This window comes from Scardinius erythrophthalmus (genome assembly GCF_964197995.2).
Source record: "Scardinius erythrophthalmus genome assembly, chromosome: 11".
Classification (NCBI taxonomy): Eukaryota; Metazoa; Chordata; class Actinopteri; order Cypriniformes; family Leuciscidae; genus Scardinius; species Scardinius erythrophthalmus.
In genome coordinates this window covers 2,957,252-2,971,795 of record NC_138231.1, presented here as the reverse complement: position 1 = coordinate 2,971,795, position 14,544 = coordinate 2,957,252, and the positions used below count along the sequence as shown (strand labels likewise).

At 40.4% G+C, this 14,544-nt stretch overlaps 1 protein-coding gene across 1 annotated transcript in view; it reads left to right on the top strand.

The window, feature by feature from the left end:
• The window catches only part of arhgap39 (Rho GTPase activating protein 39), a gene marked incomplete at both ends in the record, with an annotated part of 69,323 nt that overhangs the window by 19,482 nt on the left and 35,297 nt on the right, over positions 1-14,544 (top strand). The window lies entirely within an intron of this gene.

Genomic DNA, 14,544 nt, shown 5'->3' with positions numbered 1-14,544 from the left:
GTTCGAATCCCACAAAACAACCTCCAAATTTCTTCATTTTGACTTGTTTTTGTTCGGCGTGCAACTAAGGTTTATCAGCTGTGTTTGCGAAGTCAATCACTTTCACAAATCAACACAAAAGCCTTCATAATCTTGTATCATTTTTGTCTCCTCTGATGTCACCTAGACTCTATTGTGTAATATTAACTATAGCAAACTTTTAGCACTGACTCCATGCGAATTGACATGTTTCGCACAGTTGCAGGTGAACGGAGAATACGAACTGATCTCGTTCTCTCATGACTTTGCTTTTACGAATCCCAAATGATCTCGTCCTCTGAGATGTGAAGCGCAGCCTGACAGAGGCCAGCTTGTTAGAATACTGTAACAAAACTTTCTGGAAATGTGCGCATTAATTACTTCTCACTGCATCCCGTGGGATTACTGATTGACTTTCAAGTAATCCCACACACACACACACACACACACACACATTATCTGTGTGACGGCTCCAGCGCCGAGTGACAGGAGAGATTCACTACGGCTCGATAAACACCCAAAGTCCTGAAGGGAGGCTCGTTTTTATCAGCTATTCTGAGTTCAGCTTGTTTGGTCTGCACACACTCTTACAGTTGAGACACCGCAATGTATTTTTCCTTTTCTGTTTACTTTATATACTGTCATTCTAGTTTTCAGTCAGTGTGTGTTTTTCAATAGCTGACACTGATGCTGGGTCTCCCGATGGCTGATAAATTGCTGATTCATTTCCTTTCTTATTCAGTACAAGTTACATTTAATGACATGTTCATCTTGTGCATCGATGCGTCAATATTGTTTGTACCAAGAGTCACATGATCAATAGCCCCTTTCACACAATAATCCCAGTAAATTACCGTAAAATTATCAGAATGACTTACACATGGACGTACACATATGCTGTACACACAAGCAACAACGTTCTGGTTTTTTACCATTAAGAGACACATTAATATTTACATTAAATTCATAGCCTGGATGCCAGCCGAATTTAGCCACGGCCACAATATTTGAGGTCGGGAAGTTCGGTCCGGACTTGGAGCAACTATGCTCGAACCAGAGCTGTTCGGACCAATCGAATTGTCAGGGCGGGCTTTATACGATGATGGACAGATGATCAACAGTAACGTAATCATCCACGTCACCAAAGAGCGCTTGGGTTGAATTCGTTTACAACAAAGATGGCTGCCGCTGGAGAATTGAGATCATAGACAGTAAAAGAAATGGACACAGCGACCCCATTGGATTCAAAAGTGAAGTCAATTAGAAGCTCTTCTTCCTGATGGCGGAGCGACTGCGCAGACTCACACTGAGCTTGACGACGTAGATGTGACGTGAGCAACCCGTCTGTCTTCTAGTAGCTGTGCCGAGAGAAATCTGAATCATTCCCTTCCGAATCTTGCAGAGACGGAGAGCGTGAGGAGGAGCTGTCCATGAGCTGGAGCAGGAGACACTTTTGCTAGGTATTCTGATTAATTGCTTTGTCGTTTTGCCTCCACGTCCCCCCGATCGCCCGCGAGCTTCTCCTCCTGTCCATACGGTAATCTCTCTACTGTGCGACAGAGAGTCGCGTGGTTATGACGCAATCGTTAGCCTATTTCTACAAAAACTGCTTCTACGGGGCCATAACGTAAGATATAAGGTAATGGAGCATTTTATACATTTTCGTGTTTCTTTAGAAATAAACAATGGAGTCTTTAAACGCCTCAGATGTAAAGTTATTCGCTGTCAAAGTGACGCCAAAATGAATGGGAGTCAATGGGATGCTAACAGCAGGTGATGGTCCGCTAATCAATGGCGGCGCCCGGGGAAGCTTCAGTTTTTCTTGAAACATTGACCCCCGATTGAGATGTGCAGATTCCGCCGATTCCGATTCAGTGCAACCCTGTTCTCCCACTCTTCACACACTGATAGCAACACCGCAGGAGAAATGCCAGCACAGGCATCCAGTATCCGTAGTTTCAGGTGCTGCACATCTCGTATCTTCACACCATAGACAATTGCCTTCAGATGACCCCAAAGATAAAAGTCTAAGGGGGTCAGATCGGGAGACCTTGGGGGCCATTCAGTGTGTGAAGAGTGGGAGAACAGGGTTGCATTGACAATCCAACACAATGGGCAGCACATTGAACACATTTTATAAGTGGTCAGAAACTTGTAAATAACTCATGAACGAATAAAGTTACGTTGAAACCAAGCACACCATTGTTTTTCTTGTGACATTACCAATAAGTTTGATGTGTCACATGGCCCTCTTCCTATTGAAAAAACAAAAGTTGTATCCAAGATGGCCGACTTCTAAATGGCCACCATGGTCACCACCCATCTTGAGGAGTTTGCCCCCTCACATATACTAATGTGCCACAAACAGGACTTTAATATCACCAACCATTCCCATATTATTACGGTGTATCCATATAAATGGCCCACCCTGTATATAGTATATAATTATACTTTATAATCAAAGTACTTGCAGAACTGATGCAAACATCCACATTGCTATGATCAGATTCTTTCTGAACTGCTGTTTCTCAATGCTGTCATGCTGTTGTGTTTATTTTGTTATTGAAAGGAAATCACGCAGAACATATTTACATATTGATATAAACGTGGCTCTCAGCAGTGGACGGCGTTGTAAGGGTGGATCGCAGGGGTTCAGTCTGCAAGACTGCCGAATGACTGAAGAAACGTTATTAGCAAGATGGCAGAAAACTGTACATTTCTTGTCTACTCCACCCACTGCCACCTATACCAACTACGGAAATAATCACAGTTACAATAGCTTAATATGTGGGAGAGTGTTGCTATAGAGAGTGACGATATTGTATTGCAATATGTAGCACTTCAAAGTCAATACCAAATCAAGTCTAAATTAAAAGTCTGTAATACACTTTAATTAAAAATTCTCATTAGTATTGTAAGAAAACACTCATTTTACCTGGTCAAAAACAGCTCTGTTTTCAGCACGGCGTTTCAGTGCATGTGTCTTTAAATGATAATGAGCTTTGCTCACCCCGCCCCTCTGTTCTGTGCGTACACCGTTTGTAACACAATAACACAATAACCATAACGCGTCATTCATTATAAACGTGGGATTATGAATTATATTGAGAACGTCGTACATAGAAAACATGCCGTAATGTACCCTGAGTGTAAACAGTCGCATTCATTGTGAAGCGTGCAAGCGATTTGCAAAGATTAATATAAAGATTAATATAAAGGTTAATAAAACGTTACATCACTTCTTCTTCTGGAGGTGCAGCAGGAACACAAATAGTTGGTACTGATCCTTTTTTCAGGAGCAGCTTCTTAGCAAATCCAGCTTTATACTGACCCTCGTTTGTAAAGCAGTCTGGTGAAATGATTCGCGCAAACATGACAGCATTGACGTTGATCGTGGGGAATATTCCCTTCGAAAACAAAATCAGCCACTGCGTCTTCAGCGGTTCGGATTTAGGAACATCAAAATGATGCTGTGTTCCTTATTACACCCAAGAACAGAACACCACAATCGCTTAGACGCCATTCTGCTCATAGACAGTGCTCCAGCGTATCAACAATGACGTGCGGACTATGATTGACAGCTCGCTCACGAGCGAGGGCGGGTCTGTGTTGAAACGCTGCTGTCAATCAACAATCGTGGGAGGGGCGTCGATTTTGTGACGTCACAAGATCGAACGGCTTGATTTGAGATGGGGGAAAACATATAAGAAGATTAAAAAAAAACACTGGATGGATTTTAATCATTTTATGATGGTTGTGTACAGGCACCGCCAACACACATTTCAGTACAATCAACTTGTAAAAGTGCATGTACCATTATATGACCCCTTTAATGACAAAATATGGTTATGGTCAATCTTGTTGTATCCTTTCCCTGACCATGTGACTAAAACCCAAATGTGAGACGTTCAAACTGACCAATCAGATCATTACAACTTCCCCCATTGTACTAAAGGTATGACAATTCATCGATCCCCGAAGTTCACACATCTTGTCCTACAGGCCTTGATCACTATCAGCCCCTCTGAGCCTTTGGGAACTCCAAATGGTCTTTGTGGTTGAAAGAGGGGGTGGAAACCAGTAAAGCAAATGTCTTTGTTCATTTCAAATATCTTGGATTATTTTCAATCAGCGTCTGGATGTTTGTTAACAGTATCGCTGCAATATTTCAAACTTTTTTGATTTGATTTGATTAAAGTTTATTTCGAGCAAAAAAATAATAATATATACTAACACAGTATACATAGAAAAAATTTAACAGCTTATCTCCCATATATATATATATATATATATATATATATATATATATATATATATATATATATTCATACATTACAAATAATAACTATACACATACATATATACACATGTGTGTATGTACATATATACCTAAATACACATACACACATATATACACATTACAATTGTGATACACATATCCACATACATTATTTCCACATATAATACTTGCTCGAAAGGGAGTGGAAAGAAGTAGAACTTATTTGCTCCCGCCACCAATTCATTCCCTTATATTACACCTTATAGCTGCTGCCTTTAACTGTTAAATTAATAATAATTTATTTAAAATTGTAGTTTTTTTTTTTCTAAGCAAAGAATGAAAAAGACCTTCGCTGTGAGATTATCAGGGTTTTGAATCACGTTCAGTCTCTTGTACGTCAGCAATAAGTGCTGCTGCAGTTCACTTAGCGGCCACCGGTGTCGCTATAACGCGTGTTTCTGAATTCTACATAGAGCTTCTTTAAAGGGGTGGTTGAGTATGATTTCACTTTTCTAACTTTAGTTTGTGTGTAATGTTGCTGTTTGAGCATAAACAACATCTGCAAAGTTACAACGCTCAAAGTTCAGAGCAAAGGGAGATATTTGCTTTTACAGAAATCGCTTTTTAAGGACTACAACAAACAGCTGGTAGAGACTACACCACATTCCTCCCGGGTTAGTGACATCACTAACCCTAGAATTTACATAAACCCCGCCCCCTGAACACGATTTATAGATTATCAAGACAGAATATGCTAATCAATGACTAGAAGATAACTACACATAAGCTACATAAACTCATCAACTAACCATTCAGAAATGTCCTGTTGCTTCTACATGTTGTCACTTCTTCTTGAGTCTCTCCATCATTGTCTGACTTCATCTGGTTTGAACATAAAAGGCTAAAAGTTTTTGAAATTTTCAGTGCATTTGTGTGTGAGTGCAGCTGTTGAAGCTCCGCCCCCTGTGCCGGGAGCAGCAGCTCATTTGCATTTAAAGGAACAGACACAAACCGGTGCGTTTTTGCTCACCCTTAAAAATGGTCAATTTTAACATGCTATATAAAAATATCTGTGGGGCATTTGGAGCTAGGGCATTATACCACCCCTTTAAATGAAAATAAATATCATGTGTTAACACATTTGTACCCCACTTTATGTGCATACATTATGTATCTGTGAAACATTTTAATGGTGCAAAAGAGATACAATTTGCTGAAACTAAACTAAAAACATGTATTTTACACAATATTTGCTCGAAATTCACAAGTAAAACTTCTGGCTGATCCTGATAATAATATTAAATATTATATGCACATACAGTCAGCCAGTCATTATTGCATAACAAACCCCTAAAGAAGTGACCCAAGTCCCCGTCTGATGATCCTGCTGTGGTTTATTTTCAGATGGACTGCTTGTGCACTGTATTAACCATCAACCCCCTTGTTTTACCAGATATCTCCACCAGCCACTGAAAAACCCTTAACGGTCGTGATGCAGATTCAGTGTGTTCACTGCAGTCACACACACAGTTTTCTCCAGGTTTCTCAGCTTGTGTGAAGGTCAGGATGAATGCAGAGCTACTGCGACACATATATCTGATGAATCTGAGGCGCTGCGAGATCCAGAGGAGCGAATAGATGTGGTTTTATTAGGATAAATGATGATCGGTATGTCGAGGCGTCAGATTATGTCTGTGGAAAAGAGCTGAGAGAAACGGTCCAGCCACAACAACACATAATTCACAATTTGACCTTGTTAATGCGTTTTTTTTTTTTAAATGTACTTGTAGAAAAATGTATTTATTTCAAATATATTTTTAAACATGCACAAGATTATAGTAATAATAACAATTTAATTAAAAGTTATCAAATTAATTACATTACATACACGTTACACGTCTATAGCAAAGTTATTTTGCATATGCTTTCTTTCATTTGCAAGTTTATCAATAAGCATAAACTACACTGTAAACAATAATTTTTTATAATAATAATTAAATTAAAGGTTATAAAATTAATTAAATTAAACTAAAAAATCAACAGAAAACAAAAACAAAGTTATTATTTTATGTCGTAATGTAAAAAAAAAAATTCAGAGTTGTTAAACAAAGATTACTGGAGTACATTTTACAAGAAAATAAAATTTCAGTCTTAAATTCACATTTTTAAAATAAATATTTTCAAACATGCACAAGATAGTAATAATAATTTGATTAAAAGCTATACAATGATTTAAATTAAACTAAATACACGTCTATACCAAAGTTACTGTTTATATTTATACACACACACACACACACACACACACACACATATATATATATATATATATTCCAATTATTCCTTAATTTGGAAGTTTATCAATAAGCATAAACTACACTGTAAAAAATGTTTTTTTTTTTTTTTTTTTTAGTTTAGTTTATCAGATTATTATTATTATTTCAGTTTCAAAATGTCAAAATTCAATGTGTTATATACTTGCTGTTTATTTTGGAGTGAAAATTGTAAATTCTACACAACATTTTTAGCGTAATATTTTGTTTTATTCAGTTGAATCCCAGATTTGACGTCCTGATGTGGGTGAACAGAATCTCCAGGGTTATTAGCACCTCCTTTCTGAACCCGTTTCTGTAAACTATTATTTGTTAAATAATTTTGCCTGTATTTTGTGACCTATTTGTGCAAAATGTCTTAAGTCGCTCTGACCCCACTGGATTCTCTGTGATCTCGATCTATAAATAGATTTTACTTCATGAGTTGGAGACAGCAATCGCTCCATTAATTCTGTTTGAAATTAGATGTCAGTGTCCGTTCTACTAATTGACTTTTACGGCGACAGGCCTGATTGACTCATCTCTCTCTTCCTCTGCCATCCGCTTCTCTTTCATCCTGTCTTTTTCACCTTTGGCTGAACATAAATGGAAAACACCTTCACAGAAACGCCATGCGTCGCGCTCAAAAGAGAAATGTGCAGCTTGGATTTTTGCTAAAGCACTTACATGAATTATTCAGGAAAAATGTTTGTCATTTGCATTGTAAAGTTAAATCTAAATTGTGCTTTTGCAGAGAAATATGAATCTCGTGGGTGTTGTTTACTTCATTTAAACCGTTACAGATAGATACGTCACAATTTTTTCCAAAGAAAATATGGGTGCTGGCTGCTATAGGCCATTGCTATGTGGCACTTATATTCTGGGTGGTTGCTAGGATGTTGCTATGTGTTTACTAGGGATTACTGGGTGGTTGCTACAATGTTGCTGTATGGTTTCTAGGATATTCTGGGTCGCTGCTTGCTAGAATGTTGCTATGCAGTTACAAGGAGTCGTTGCTATGAGGTTACTAGTGAATTGTAGCTTCTAGGGTGTTGCTATGCGGGTACTAATGAATTCTGGGTAGTTTCTAGGGTGTTACTATGCAGTTAGCAAGGTATTCTGGCTGGGTGCTAGAATGTTGCTATACAGTTACAAGGGAATCTGGGTCGTTGCTAAGGCATTGCTGCAAGGTTACTAGGGAATTCTGGTTAGTTTCTAGGGTGTTGCTATGCGGTTACTAAAGTGTTTTGGGTTGGTACTAATATGTTCCTATGTAGTTAGGACATTGCTGTGTGGTTACTAGGGATTATTGGGTGGTTACTACTTGCTGTATGGTTTCTATGATATTCTAGATTGTTACTAGGATGTTGCTATGCAGTTAGGATTTCTGGGTGGGTGCTTGGGCGTTGCTATGCAGTTACTAAAGTGTTCTTCTAAAGGGTGCTAAAATGTTCCTATGCAGTTACTATGGAATTCTGGGTGGTTGCTAGGATGTTGCTATGCATTGGGTTTCTAGTATATTCTGGGTGGTTGCTAGGAGGTTGCTATGTTGTTTCTAGGATGTTGCTATACATTTGGTAGGGATTTCTGGGTGGGTGATTGGATGTTGCTTTAATGTTACTAGGGAATTCTGGGTGGTTGCTAGGGTGTTGCTATGCAGTTCCTGGGGTATTTTGGGTGGTTGATTGGATGTTGCTATGTTGTTACTAGGATATTCTGGGGTGGATGCTAAGGCATTGCTAGGTGGTTACTAGGGATTACTGTGTGTTTGCTACAACAACTAGATTGTTGCTAGGGTGTTGCTATGCAGTTAGTAGTGATTTCTGGGTAGTTTCTAGGGCATTATTAGGTGGTTGCTTGACGGTTGCTCACAAATGCCATTCATGTCTGTAGCACAAGCATTTAATGCTTAGTCTTAGCAGTCAGTTCAAATCCATAACCATGAGTATGAGCTGTAGTGATGCTTGACTCGAGCGAACACCATTAATAACAGTGTGCAGTCTTTAAAATGAGGTTTGCGGCCAAGGTGATGCGTGTTAGTGAAGAACATGGAGAATTATGGGTCTAATACGAGCATCCGTCTCACTTCACTGAGGATCTGTCTCTCTATCTCTCTCTCTCTCTCTCTCTCTCTCTCGCTCTCTGTTTCCTTTTCTGCCTGTTCTTTCTCTCTTTTTCTGTAAAGAGCAACAGTCGTGTTGCAGAGAAGTAAAAGTCCCTTGTATCACATACACAGAGAAATTGATTTTTATCTATACCGTATAAACCTTTCAAGGTTAGCCACAAGGCTCTGAAGTTATGATTCTGTAGAAGCCTGAAGTCACAAGTCCGTGTTTAACTCTTTCTCCTGTTATCAGATGAACTCTCATTGTCATTTGCGGAGCGTTTTCGTCAAATCCCTGTGCCCTGGTTTATCTGCATGATGAAGGACAGGTGAGGATATCTCTATAGAATCGGTGAGAGAGGTAAAGGGCAGGTCGTAGAAAGGAAAATAGATATAAAGGAGCTGGAGAGGTTAATAGACTGATGAGAAGATGGTCACCATGTGACCTTTGACCTTCTGCACTGCAAAAAAATAGTGTTCATCCTCAGTATTTTTGTGTAGTTTTCCAGCACAAATATCTAAAAACATTCTTAAATCAAAATGCATTTACTTGAGAAGGAAAATGAATTAAGATATTAAGTAGAGATGCAATGATGTATCGGCCAAAAATCAGTTTCGGCTGATAAACGCTTTTATTTGTATTAGTGATTTTATGCTTGAAATATATTTGCCAATTGGGTAAGAGAAATAATCTTTTACCCCCTTTGGATTAAGTTTATTTTTCTGACCCCATCGGCAGAATTTTATTTGCTTAAACTCACTTAATTTTGATACATTTTCTCAGGCAACAAGACTTAATATCTCAAATAAATGTTGATGTCTCCGAATGCATGTTGATTTAAGAATTTTTAGGTGCTTGAACTGAAAATCAAGACAAAAATACTGAGGAAGAACATCATTTTTTGCAGTGTGTCTCAGCAATACACTGATGCATCTGCATCTGGACTGAAGGACAAAGCGTTTGAGCCATTTTTGAGAATGCAAAACTAAGATAAGTGTAATCATACGGCACAGTTCTGATCTTAATAATTGTGTGTTATTCGTCTGAGTTGTAGTTCTGCATTATATACACCGGCTCTGGGATTTCACCTGCTGCTTTTTGTGGTCGCCTTGACCGCTCGGTGAATGACAGCAGCGTGTTTGATTGACAGCCTTAAATCCCACTGCATGATGAGTGGCGCCGTGTTAAAGGGCGTCTTTGTGAGGCGCTCAGTAATTGCGGTTGTTAACGGCACTGCAGCAGAAAGCCTTCAATCAATAGCAGTGCATCTGTTCCACTCCACCCGTAAGATCACAGTCATCAAACCATTACGCTGAGAGGGTTTAAACAATCACTAATGTTACCTTTCAATAATCTCTGTGAGATTTTTTATGTTTTTGAAAGAAGTCTCTTCTGCTTTTATTTGATCAAAAATACTGTAAAAATATTGTGAAATATTATTACCATTTAAATCAGCTGTTTTCTATGTGAATATATAGTAAAGTGTAATTTATTCCTGTGATCAAAGCTGAATTTTCAGCATCATTTCTCCAGTCTTCAGTGTCACATGATCCTTCAGAAATCACTCTAATATGATTTGATGCTCAAGAAACATTTATGATTATTATCAATGTTGAAAACAGTCATATTTTTGTGGAAACAGTGATTCATTTTATTTTTCAGGAATAGGATTCAGGATTTGATGAATAGAAAGTTCAAAAGTTCATTTATTTGTATCTTTTGCAACATTATAAATGTCTTTACTGTCTCATTTGATCAATTTAATACATCTTTGCTGAATATAAGTATTCATTTCTTTCAAAAAAGTTAAAAGATCGTACTAACCCAAGCTTATGAACCTTAGTGTATTTCTGGGATGATAACTGAACTAAATATATTGTTAAAACATGTATCTTAGTAATGCAAGTTACATAAAAAAGAAATATGATTAAGTAACTAGCAAACTAAAATTACTTTTAAATTTACAACAAAATATCTGATTCAAATGAGTAATTCAAGTTAAGTTAACCCATAAGTTTCCCCATTTATTGAATGACAGCTCCTGTCCTCTTGTTAAGAGAAATCATGAGTAAATGCAGAGGCGTTGTGTGGAAACATGATGGTTATCATTATAGTTCTAGACTAAATGTGAGGATTACTCATCTCACTTGCACAAAAAACAGATTCAGTATCCCTCAAAATTAATAAAAACAGTGAAATGCAAACTCAGAACAACCAATAATGTTATATAACACAATTATACTTTATGTATTTAATTTCACTTTATTAATCAATGTCTTTGCTGCTGGCCTTCGATAATCCAATTTAACCATACAAATACGCAAACATGACTTTAAATAAACATCACATTTGTGTTTCATTTATTTTTATTTTTTTCTGAAGTAAGAGTGTTGATCTTTCTTCTCCTGCATTCCTATTCTTCTGTGAGAAAGGTTTGTTTGAGCGGCGCCCTCTACTGTACAGGAGTGAATCTGCATTTCCTTCAGCTTTAGGCTTATTCACTTTTGCTCTTTTCACTTTTTGGGCCCTATCTTGCACCCAGCGCAATTGACTTTGTACACCGACGCATGTATCATTCCTATTTCTCACCCGCGCACAGCGGACTTCTCCCTCCACAGACGCACGTCGGTAAATTAGGGAATGAACTTGCGCTCCCGGGGGCGGTTCAGCGAAAAGAGGAGGCGTGTTCCGGCGCAAACGTTCCCTGGTGCTATTTTGCAGTTTCAGAAAACAATTCCACGCGTGTTATTCAGAGGCTATTTTAAGGGCGCATGCTTGGCCATAATCAATGTAGCGTGTGCACAACTCACATACACTTTGCTTCTCACACAGACGCAGCAGTTCTCATTTTTGCAAACCATTCATTATTACAAGGAAAAATATTACCACATGAGGGAAATCATTGTTGTGTCCATGAAGATGTGAATAATAGGCATAATTCTAGCTTACACATTTACCCAAATTATCATACGCCTGTTTAACCGAAGCTAATCTGGGTGTGTTTCTCCATCCACAATGTCACTTCTCTGAGTTTTACGGCCCTGATGAGAACGTCGGTCTCCTCGGCTGTGAACCGCTCCTGGCAAATCCGCCGTTATAATAGCAATCCGCCATGGAACAAGCGCGCCTGCTCTTAAAGGGAATGTGAGATGACGCTCTGATTGGTTTATTTCACGTTACGCCCAAACCACATCTATGAATAATGAAGCAACTTCAGACCAAAACATTTTAGATTTGCGTCGGGCGCAAGAGTCATTTTTCCCGCCGGTATAATAGCAACAGCGCCCAAGACCCGCCCACAAAGTTACTTGCGTTTCACATTTAAAATAGTTAAAATAGGGCCCTTGATGTGCAATGGCCTTTACATTTGCCAAAAATAGGGCTTTGTCTTATTAAAAATAAAAAATAAACAAGCAAGCCCAGCTAAGAAAATGTAACACATTACTTTCCATAAAAAGTAACTGTGGCGAGCACGACGAGGTCGAGGGCCGTGGGAGGACGGCGCGAGGCCGGTGGCGCGATTGATAATGAGCGACACGTGCGCGACGCACCGGTCTCGCATCTCTCACGGAGGAGCGGAAGCATAAAGGAGGAGCGACGACAGTGAAGAGCGAGAGAGGACAGGCCTGTGTTTTAGTTGATGTGTTGTTTTTGGTTTGTGTTGCCAGCAGTCGTCCGTGAGGGGCTGCTGGCTTTTACTTTCATTTTGTATTTGTTTTATTTTGATTAAATATGTTTGAATGTCCGCCGGTTCCCGCCTCCTTCTTCCCATAACATCTAAACCCCGTTACACTGGTGCCGAAACCCGGGAAGAAGGAGGGACATGCTGTCGGAGAGCCCTCGCTGCTGGGGGGGATCGCGGTGCTGAGGAGGTCGGGCAGCACGAGGGAGCGATGGCCGCCGATTGCTGCCCGAGGCGATGGTGCTGGAGCGATGGAAGAACTGGGGGGACGGAGCTCGAGCTCGCTGCCGTGCTCCTGGGTCGAGGAGGGGTGGCTGCCGTCCGAGAGGGAGCGGAGGAGTCCCGTTTGCCGTGGGCCGGAGCCTGTTGCCGTCGGCCATGATGGGGGGCGGAGCAGGGAACGGGAGACTCGCTGCCGGCTGCCCTCAACCGGAGGAGCCATCGCCGTCCGCCAGGAGGCGGAGGAGCGTCGAGCTGTTCCCCAACGGATGTCCAGTACCATCGCATGGCACCGCGAGTGACTCTCAGCTGGTTGAGGACCGAGCGGCAGTGTGTCCGGGAACCGGATCAAGAATTTTTTTTTTTTTTCCTCTCTCCCCTCTCTCGTCTCTGTCGCTCCTCGTGCTTCCGTCTCCTTTTCCCTCACCTCGTCTATCCATACCTCCAGCCCAGGTACCGCAGCCGCCGTGATCGGTCCCCCCGGGGAGGGGGGGAGGGGGAGTAAGCGCAGTCTCGTGGGTGCCCCCCGGCCTGCGAGGGGCGATGGGGGTATGTGGCGAGCAGGACGAGGCCGAGGGCCGTGGGAGGACGGCGCGAGGCCGGTGGCGCGATTGATAATGAGCGACACGTGCGCGACGCACCGGTCTCGCATCTCTCACGGAGGAGCGGAAGCATAAAGGAGGAGCGACGACAGTGAAGAGCGAGAGAGGACAGGCCTGTGTTTTAGTTGATGTGTTGTTTTTGGTTTGTGTTGCCAGCAGTCGTCCGTGAGGGGCTGCTGGCTTTTACTTTCATTTTGTATTTGTTTTATTTTGATTAAATATGTTTGAATGTCCGCCGGTTCCCGCCTCCTTCTTCCCATAACATCTAAACCCCGTTACAGTAACTAAGTATCGCAATTAGTTATCGCAATATTGTGATGCATTACTTTTAAAAGTAACTTTCCCCAGCACTGGTGCCTTGTGGTTTCATCAGTCACTGTACAGCAAATCTAGAACTGCATTCCCAACAGCCGAACGTAACCGTGATCTCGAGTCTCGAGCACTTGTCTTATGAATAGACACCCGAAGCACCTCCTGAATAACACAGTTTTGTGAAGATCCATTAGGTGAACATATTGAAATCCTGAGGAGTGGAATCTGATCATATGCTTCAGCACATTCAGATGGAAGATCCAGACAGATCAAATTACCCAGAATCCCCTCTGACCAGCTTCCCAAAAATGCTTTCAGCAGGATTTGAACGATCAGGTTATCCTGGATCAGGACAGATTAGATTTGATTATAGGATCAGAAGAAATTTACTATGGGATTAACGGAGCTGATTATCACACACACACACACACACACACACACACACACACACACACACAAACAGGCGCACACACACACACACAAACAGGCGCACACATCTTTGTGGGGACTCTCCATAGACGTAATTGTTTTTATACCGTATAAACTATATATTCTGTCCCCTTACACTAACCCTACCCCTAAACCTACCCATCACAGGAAACTTTCTGCATTTTTACATTTTCAAAAATATATAATTTAGTATGTTTATTAACCCATTTCCCTCATGGGGACCGCTGGCTGGTCCCCACAATGGAGGTGATCTCAGGTTTTACTATCCTTGTGGGGACATTTGGTTCCCATAATGTAATATAAACCAAAACACACACACGCACACACACACACACACACACACACACACACACACACACACAGTGAAAATAAAATCTGAACACAGATAAACACACAGGCTTGAGGGAGGAAATGTTTTCGTTTCAGCTTTTGAACATGTAGACCTCAAAATATTTTTAGTTTTTACATTTAAGTTTTAAGATTTTATTCCATTTTTTATTCAGACTTATAAATTATGAACCATGTAAACAGATGAAGTGATCTTGTGAAACAAGCATCTTACTGC